The following is a 9919-nucleotide window of genomic DNA, read 5'->3' on the forward strand; positions in this document are numbered from 1 at the left end:
GTCCACAAAAAAGTCACTAAAAAAGGATTTGAAAAGTTTAATATCTCAGTTTTTCTTACCAAGTAAATGGATCATTTTTAAGGTCCAACGCCTTAAAATGATCACCTTCCAAGTAAAAAGAATCGCTTGATTCACTCTTAAAAAAGAACTACCTAGGTCTGATTTCCTCTTCGATGGAGGGTACGTAGGAGCAAGAGCCCCGCTTTTGTCAACCTCAAAAAATAAAAAGAAATAAAAGTTAAGGTAACACAATTTCCACAATTCTAAAAATGAGGTTGTTGTCCTTTGAGACAAACGTGAGAGGTGCTAATACCTTCCTCAAACGTAAATACAACTCCCGAACTTAGAATTTTTGTTTTGACCGGTTTCCTTTGGTTTTTCTGAGTTTTCCACAAATAAATGTTGGTGGCGACTCGACGTATCTTTCCTCCTTTGGAAAGCGCACCCGTGAGCCTCGCCTCGCTCGCCCATAAAAGGGCATGTTGCGACAGTTGGCGACTCCACTGGGGACTTTTTGTGAGTTAGGCCTATTTTAAGGAATTGTGGAAATTGTGAAACTTTGTGTATGCATTTGTTGAACTGTGTAAAATGTAAATAACTGTTGTCTATTTCACATTTTTTACACTGCATTCTAAGCACCCACGGGTTTGAGTAAAAAAGGGGGTCCTATACCCGGGTTCATGGGAATCTAAGGAGTGGAGGTGAATCTATCATCATGCTAGGTCTCCGACTTGCTTGATAATAGTGAAACCTCGTCTAGAGCTTTCTCTCTTTATAATATGTTGTCGCTGGTATTCCATACCACCACAATATTATTATCTTGAGTGATGATACCTCTAGAAAACAGCCATGTGAGTTATGAATCGTTGGGAGTAGTTATTAGAGACCCCTAGATATTGTCCTATAGGTTCCCAAATAGGGGCATAGAGCAAACACGCTCCGTGCCATTTGTTCTCATGCATTTTTTTGCAAATAGCACTAAATTATAGTTTTGTTAGTGATATTTTGTTTCTTTAGAGTAATACGTCACTTTTTAATACTTACGTTGAGGCGCCATGATGCCTAAAATGTAGCATTAAAAAGATGGATCTTTGCGGTCTCGTATATGTAAATTACCCCTTTGTTTTGTTTTCTTTCTGTTTCATGCATACGCATTGCATCATTCATATCGGAGTCTTGATCCACCCCTTTTTTAGGTAAATGATGGGGACAAATCAAAACGGAAAAAGATTTTATCAAGTCAAGGTTAAGGGTCTAGATGTCACCAGCCTCAAGGAATTGGGACGATTGATGGGACCTCTCCAAAGGCAAGCCTTCCACAAAGTGTACGGAAAAATTCTAGATTTGACCACAGCGGAGGTATTTACGGAAGCTGTTGTATCCCTTGCCCAATACTATGATTAACCGTTGAGGTGCTTCACGTTTGGGGACTTCCAAATGGTACTGACTGTTGAAGAGTTTGAGGAGATATTAGGATGCCCTCTTGGGGGAAGGAAACCGTATCTTTTCTCCGGGTTTCTTCCCTCCTTGAGTAAGATTGCAGCTGTGGTCGGAGATTCGACAAAAGAGTTGGATCGCATGAAGCAAACTCGGAACGGCGTAGTGGGCCTGCCGCAAAAATACTTGGAAGGCAAGGCAAGGGATATGGCAAGCCAAGAGAAATGGGTCTCGTTTGAGGATATACTAGCTTTGCTGATCTTTGGGGTTGTCCTCTTTCCGAACGTGGACGGTTTGGTGGACCTAGCCGCAATTGATGCTTTCGTTGCATATCACCATAGCAAGGAGAGTCCAGTGGTGGCTATCTTGGCGAACTTATTTGATACCTTTGACCGAAGGTGTGAGAAGAACAGCGCACGGATTGTTTGTTGCTTACCCGCTCTCTGTGTGTGGTTGGTTTCGCACCTATTCCAACAAGACATAAGACACCCGTGTTCGCTTCAAAGTTATCGCTCGTGCATCAAAAAAAGAAGAGTCGATTGGGACCAACATTTGGCTGGGATAGGAGGCAGCACAATCAATTGGTTTCCTCGATGGAAGGAAGGAAAGGAGGGAGTTCTTTTCTCATGTGGGGACTACCCTAATGTTCCGTTGATAGGGACGAGGGGTTGTATTAACTATAATCCCGCACTTGCCATAAGACAGCTAGGGTACCCCATGAGGGGAGCGCCAACGGAAGAAAGCCTCTCGCCTTTCCTTGTGAGAGATTTCAGCGTGCAAAATCTCAAGGTTATACAAAGAGTCCACAAGGTGTGGAGAAGTCCATTGAGGAAAGACAAAGAGCTTAGGGCCATCCGTAATGGCGTCATCGGTGGTTATCATGGATGGCTAAGAGTTCATACGCGAGGGTTAGATTGGCTCTCCAAGTTGAAAGTTATCAATGAGGAGAACTTTGAAGCTCCGGAGGAAGATGAAGAAGTCCAAGCTCTAAAATTAGAGCTAGGGAAGGCAAGACTCGCCAAAGAAAAGTTCAAGTCAGCCGCTACAAACATTCGGAAAGAGTGCACCGAGTTACGAGAGGAAAATGCAACCACTGCAAGAGCCCTTGAACAAGAAACCAAAAGGGCCCGCAAGGAGGAACATGGCCGAGATAAATTCCGTGGAGCTTTGTGGGGCAGTAACAATGAGCTCAAGCTTCGGAGAGAAGAAAGAGACCAGTCACGGGTGCATGGCATGATCTTAAAGGAAGAGTTAGCTGCTTGCTCAAGATCCAAAAGGAGTTTGGCTCAACACTTGGAAGCCACGGAGCAAAGCATGCTAGCTATCATAGGGCAGTACAAGGAAGAGTTAAACCAGTCTGTGACCCATGAACAAAAGCTAGTAGAGGATTTCACACAAGTGTACGCTGAAAAGGAAGCAAGAGGGAGGATGATTGATGCATTGCATCAAGAAGCGACTATGTGGATGGATAGGTTCGCCTTGACCTTGAATGGAAGTCAAGACCTCCCGCGACTACTAGCCGAAGCAAAGGCCATCGCTGAAGTGTGTACAGCCCCCGAGGAAATTCTCGGGCTAATCAATTACTGTCAACACATGATAGATTTGATGGCCCATATAATTAGAAACCGTTAGGTTCTGTTGTAACACTTTTGTATAATCTTGGCTAGATAAAAGCCTTGTTCTTTTTATAAAACGAGAAGTTCTGAACTCATCACGTTATCTAAAAAACCTTGAGGTGGATCCAAGTGCTCCGATCATTCATTTGCATATTCATGTTTTGGTGGCATACTCACCGTTGTTTGTTTCTTTAGGGAACTCACCATAACTAAGAAAGTGCAAAGGCACCCCTATAACACTCGATCCAGAGAAATGGATAATGAAGAGGGCGTGCAAGAATAGATGAAGGCCGATCTATCGGCCTTAAAAGATCAAATGGCATCTATCACGGAGGCCATGCTAAAACTTCATAAAACTATAGAAGATAATGCCATGGCGGCCGCCTCCAATATGGCTAGGGAAGCGGAACCGGTGCTACAGCCCGCAATAAACTTGGGCCGAGACAGAAACACGACGGTGTTAGGTCGGAGGTATAGTCCTCAAGCCTACCCTTACCGCTCCGGATGATTTGAGCCGAGACAGAAACACGATGGTTTGCCTCCGGACTTCACTCCCCGTACCGCTCCGGATGATTTGAGCCAAGCCCCTACCTTCGAGGGGCAACTCCCTCCTTATGTCGACTATCCCCTGCAAGAAGATGATGAAGGAGATGCCCATCTAGGCCCTCTGCTTCCCCTCAAAGATTCGGCCCCCCATGAATTACCCCAACCAAACATAGTCCGCCATGTCTCGTCTTCACCCGCACCCGTAAAAGAATTCGTTCCCTTTGCAGAAGATAAGGGAAAGATTGATTCACTTGAAGAGAGGCTAAGAGCAGTAGAGGGCCTCGACAACTACCCGTTCTCGGATTTAGCGGACCTATGTCTGGTACCTGACATCGTCATCCCTCCCAAGTTCAAAGTACCAAATTTTGATAAGTACAAAGGGACGACATGTCCAAAAAGGCATCTTCAGATGTATTGCCGAAAGATGGGGGCGTATTTTGCAGACGAAAAGCTGTTGGTGCATTTCTTTCAAGACAGCTTGGCCGGAGCAACAGTGGCATGGTATACCAATCTGGAAGCTTCTCAGATCCGGTCATGGAAAGACTTGGCAACTGCCTTCATTAGGCAGTACCAATACAATACGGATATGGCTCCCGATCGGAACCAGCTTCAGAGTATGACCAAGCGAGAACATGAGTCCATTAAAGAATATGCCCAAAGGTGAAGAGATCTCGCAGCCCAAGTCGTCCCACCCATGACGGAGAGGGAGATGATCACAATTATGGTAGATATGTTGCCTACGTTCTACTATGAAAAACTGATAGGATACATGCCAGCTAACTTTGCGGATCTCGTCTTCGCCGGAGAAAGAATTGAGTTCGGACTGAGAAAAGGCAAGTTTGAATATGCCTCCAACGTGGCCCCCAACAACAACAGAAGAGCCCCAGTGGTGGGCGCGAGGAAAAAGGAAGGAGATACCCACGCGGTCACCAACCCAACCCCCCGAACTTTTCAATTCGAGCCGGAAGCTGCCTCCCAACTCAAGTGAAAGGACCACCCGCAGTAGAAAGAATGTCGGCCCAACACACAGCTCCAGCCACTCCCCGGCCAGTCAATAATACAGCTCCTGGCGCGAGCTATAATAATGCACGGCGCCCACCCCCGAAAGATGATTTCTCTCCTAATCCCATGGCATACTCCGAGTTGTGGCCTTCATTATTGGAGAATCATTTGGTGGTGGCCATACCCGGGAAGGTCCTCCATCCACCATACCCCAAGTAGTACAACTCGGATGCCAAGTGTGCATACCATAGTGGAGCTCCCGAACACAACATTGACTCCTGCCTCACGTTCAAGTATAAGGTGCAACACCTAATTAATGCCGGCTGGCTATCATTCCAAGAGGAGGGCCCCAACGTTAAAACCAACCCACTAGCCAGTCATGGAGGGGCTAGCGTAAACGCCATTGAAGAGCATGGGCCATCGGGGGCAAAGAGATTAGAAGATGTGGCTACATCTAGACGCTTCATCTACCAGTCGTTGCAAGCGGCATGCATGGTCTCCCGTGGTGGAGACGAAAGGGACGAATGTTTGTTTCACCTCGAGGAGTCACACGACATGGAAACTTGTCCCGCGGTGGAAGAATTGCTTCAACGGCTCATGGACTGGGGGCAGCTTGAAGTGTCCAAAGGAGGGAGGGAAGAACCACAGATTTGCATGCAGTCGGAAGAAAAGAAGGTTCCCCCAACCCCAAAGCCCTAGTAATATGTTTCACTAGAAAAGGGACCAGCTCCACGCCCATATACCCCTGGACAGCGCCCAAGCCGATGTCGTTTGCATATCAAAGCAATAAGGCCGTTTCGTGGAAGTATACCCCTCCCGCTTTTGGAGAAAGAGTTGCAATCGAGGTTGACTCCCTGTCAGCCAAGGTGACCAACATCACCGGCCTCAGTGGCGTAACCCGCAGTGGCCGGGTGTTCGCTCCCCCTGACTCGACGGAATTGCCCTCCAAGAGGAAAGCGCCCATGGTCCAAGAGCCCAGAGACGTAGCCACCCCCTCAAAAGAAGTGGATCCTCCGGTGGTAAAGGGGGCTGAAAAGAAAGAAGGTCTTCAAGGAAAGATGGTGACTTTGGAAGAGGCTCATGAGTTTCTTCGCCTCATCCAACAAAGCGAGTTTAAGGTAGTTGAGCAACTAAATAAAACTCCAGCAAGGATCTCTTTGCTGGAACTGCTCATAAACTTCGAGCCTCATCGTGCACTGTTGATAAAGGTCCTCAATGAAGCCCACGTAGCGCATGATATCTCAGTTGAGGGTTTTGAAGGCATTGTTAATCATATAACCACCAATAACTATATCGCGTTTGTGGAAGAAGAGATTCCCGTTGAGGGGAGAGGACACAACAAGGCTCTACATGTGTCTGTGAGATGTATGGACCATGTCGTCGCAAAGGTACTTATCGGCAATGGTTCATGTTTAAATGTGATGTCGAAGACCACCTTGGAAAAGCTTCCTTTTAATGCGTCACGTTTAAAACCAAGTTCGATGGTGGTACGAGCCTTTGATGGTACTCGGCGGGAAGTGATGGGGGAAATCGAAATCCCCATTCAGATAGGCCTCCACCCTTGCAATGTGATGTTTCAAGTGATGGACATAAATCCCGCCTACAACTGCCTCTTGGGGAGACCTTGGATTCATACGCTAGGAGTGGTCCCTTCGACGCTTCACCAGAAATTGAAGTTCGCGGTTGGTGGACTTTTAGTGATAGTGTCGGGTGAAGAGGATATGTTGGTAAGCTGCCCCTCTTCCACATCATATGTTGAAGCAGCGAAAGAATCTTTGGAAACAGCTTTCCAATCCTTTGAGGTGGTGAGTTGTGCCTCTGTGGAAACGAGCCCGCTGCTACCCTCTCTCTCTAATGCAGCCATAATGGTGGCACAGGTGATGCTCAAGCACGGATATGAGCCCGGAATGGGTCTGGGCAAGGACGGCCTCGGGAATGCCGACGTGGTCGATATTAGGGGAAACTCATACAAATATGGGTTGGGGTATGAACCCGGGATGCCGAGAAGGAGGAATGCACCGTCAAGACTTCGGGCGGATAGGACATGGCCCGGCCATGTTAGCCAGTGTTTCACCAGTGCCAGAATCATGTTCGAGGAAGAGGTGGCAGCGATAGGAGAGGAGTGCCCTCAAGACCCGCCGAATTTCGTGCGGCCATGCCATCCCGATTCCCAAGTGAGGAACTGGCGCGTGATAAGCCAGTCAGAGGTCTATACCACTGATTCAATGTAATTAGAGGCTATAGTTTCCTTTCTCTCTTGTTTTGTGAAACCTACCTTATTAAATAAACAAAGAGATCTTGTTTCATCTGTTCTTGCAGTCCCACCTTTTCTCATATCATTTTGCATGTTTTTGTTTCTTTTGTCTTAATTGGTATAGATATGAGGGTCGATTCTTTGAGGATCCTAACGACGAGGGTTTCACGATCGATTTTGACTGAGATGTAAGCCAAACAATGAACGAAGAAGAGGAAGAGGACGTCCTTTCACCAGAGTTGGAGAGGTTGATCGCTCAGGAAGAACGCGAAATGAAGCCTCACCAAGAAGAAATCGAACTGGTGAACTTAGGGACCAGAGAGGGAAAGAAAGGAGTAAAAGTAGGAACTGGTATGATCGCACCTATCCGCCAAGGCTTGATAACCCTTCTAGAAGAATATCAAGACATCTTTGCGTGGTCATACCAAGATATGCCCGGTCTGGACTCTGACATTGTGCAGCATAAGTTGCCATTGAATCCTGGGTCTTCCCCAGTTAAGCAAAAGCTACGAAGTATGAGACCCGAGATGTCTTTAAAAATCAAAGAAGAAGTAAGAAAGTAGTTCGATGCGGGTTTCTTAGTTGTAGCTCGATACCCGGAGTGGGTGGCCAACATTGTCCCGGTCCCGAAAAAGGATGGCAAGGTTCGAATGTGTGTAGACTATCGGGACTTAAACCGAGCCAGTCCTAAAGACAATTTTCCCCTGCCACACATTGACATACTGGTAGATAATACAGCCAAGTTCGCCCTTTTCTCGTTTATGGACGGTTTCTCGGGGTATAATCAAATAAAGATGGCATCCGAAGATGTAGAGAAGACCACTTTCGTCACCCTATGGGGAACGTTCTGCTATAAAGTGATGGCCTTCGGGTTGAAAATTGTTGGGGCAACCTATCAGCGTGCCATGGTAGCGTTGTTCCATGACGTGATGCATAAGGAGATAGAGGTCTACGTAGATGACATGATTGCCAAGTCTCGGACTGAGGACGAACACCTTGTCAATCTGCGTAAGCTGTTTGGAAGGTTGCGGAAATACCAACTGAAGCTAAACCCAACCAAGTGCACCTTCGGGGTAAAGTCGGGGAAGTTGCTGGGATTTATTGTAAGTCAGAAATTGATAGAGATAGATCCCGAGAAAGTGAAGGCCATTGTTGAAATGCCGGAACCACGCACGGAGAAGCAAGTTCGAGGTTTCTTGGGCAGGTTGAATTACATCGCGAGATTTATCTCGCAACTCACTCCTACATGTGAGCCCATTTTCAAAAAATGCACACACAAAGTTTCACAATTCCACAATTTCCTAAGATAGGCCTAACTCACAAAAACAGTCGCCAACTGTCGCAACCTACCCTTTTGCGGGCGAGCGAGGCGAGGCTCATGGGTGCGTCTTCCAAAGGAGGAAAATGTGCGGAGTCGCCACCAACGTTTATTTGTGGAAAATGTCGGAAAAAACCGAAGGAAACTGGTCATGAAGAATATTCCAGATTCGGGAGTGGTATTTACGTTTGAGGAAGGTATTAGCACCTCTAACGTTTGTCTCAAAGGACAACAGCCTTAATTTTAGAATTGTGTGAAATTGTGTACCTAAACTTTTATTGTTTTTTTTATCTTTAGAGGTCGACAAAAGCGGGGCTCTTGCTCCTACATACCCTCCATCGAAGAGGAAATCAGACCTCCATAGGTCTTTCTAAGGGGCGAATCAAGCAATTCTTTTTACTTGGAAGGTGGTCTTTTTAAGGCGTTGGACCTTAAAATGATCCATTTTTACTTGGTGAGAAAAACTGAGGTATCGAACCTTAAAATCCTTTTTAGTGATTTTTTGCGGACGAGCTTGACTTTGCGAGTTGATTTTAGCCTTAGTTTCACTTTAGTTATTAGTCAATTCAATTAAGAAAGAGAAATCCCAAAGAGAAACGTCCGATTGATTTTTTTGGTTTATTTTACTAAAAGATATTTTTTATTATTATATTATTATTTTACCTCTTTTTGGTTTCCAACGTGGTTACGGCACGACCGAACGGTCGGATTTCATTTTAACAGAAATTAACGGATATTACAAATCAAATGATCGATGAAAATTTATTTTATTTTTTGATTAGGCGAGAAAATGACTTAAGTAAATGACTAAAGCACGTCAAAAGGGGGTACGAAAAGTAAATGAAACGAGAATAAAAGTACGCAAAACAAATGGGGACCACCAAGGGTACATAGAATGAATTGAAAAGTTCGATTTCGGGAACTTACCGGTTGAAGACCGAAGAACGACGAAGAACGAACGACGAACTACGAAGAACGGTTGAAAATCTTCGCGAAATCACCCACGAAAACGTTACGGAAGCGCCTTGGCTTGGATTTTCTTCACGGAAACAACTTTCCTCACTAATTTTAAGTGATTACGAAGTACCAGAAGGGCTGAACCCTTTTCTTCTTCACTCCTCCCTCAATTTATAGGAAAATAGGGGAGGAGCTTGCCACCCAGCTCGCCCAGGCGAGCCAAGTTGCTTCCTCCAAAAGCAACCGCCTCCTGGAGGAACATCCTGGAAGGCCCAAGTGGGCTTGGTTTCTATTTGCACCCCCTTTTTTACTAAATACACCCCCTTTGCTTTTTTGGTGATTCTTTTTCCGTAACGTTACGAAACTTTACGAATTTCGTAACGATACTTGTTTTCTTTCCGTAAGGTTACGGAACCTTACGGGTCATGTAATTACTCCTTTTTTAGCTTTCAGAATGTTACGGAAACTCACGGATTGCGTAATAATACTTCCTTTTGATTTCCGGCATGTTACGGAATTTCACGGATTGCGTAACAAAGCTTCCTTTTGATTTCCGGCATGTCTCGGAACTTTACGTATCGTGCAACAAAGGGTGCCAAGTACCTCGAAGCGGTCAAACAAAGGTTGCATGCCATCAAACAATGGTCCCCGGACGAAATTAGGGTATGACAATCTAGAACAAGTCACAACCAATTATTGATTTCCTATGTCTCTATCCTAAAATTTTTTATTCAATGACTGAAATTAATTGCTGAAATTAAAAGAAAACTAAAGAAAAAGAAAAATAAA

Source organism: Glycine max, chromosome 5, assembly GCF_000004515.6.
Source record: "Glycine max cultivar Williams 82 chromosome 5, Glycine_max_v4.0, whole genome shotgun sequence".
Taxonomy (NCBI): Eukaryota; Viridiplantae; Streptophyta; class Magnoliopsida; order Fabales; family Fabaceae; genus Glycine; species Glycine max.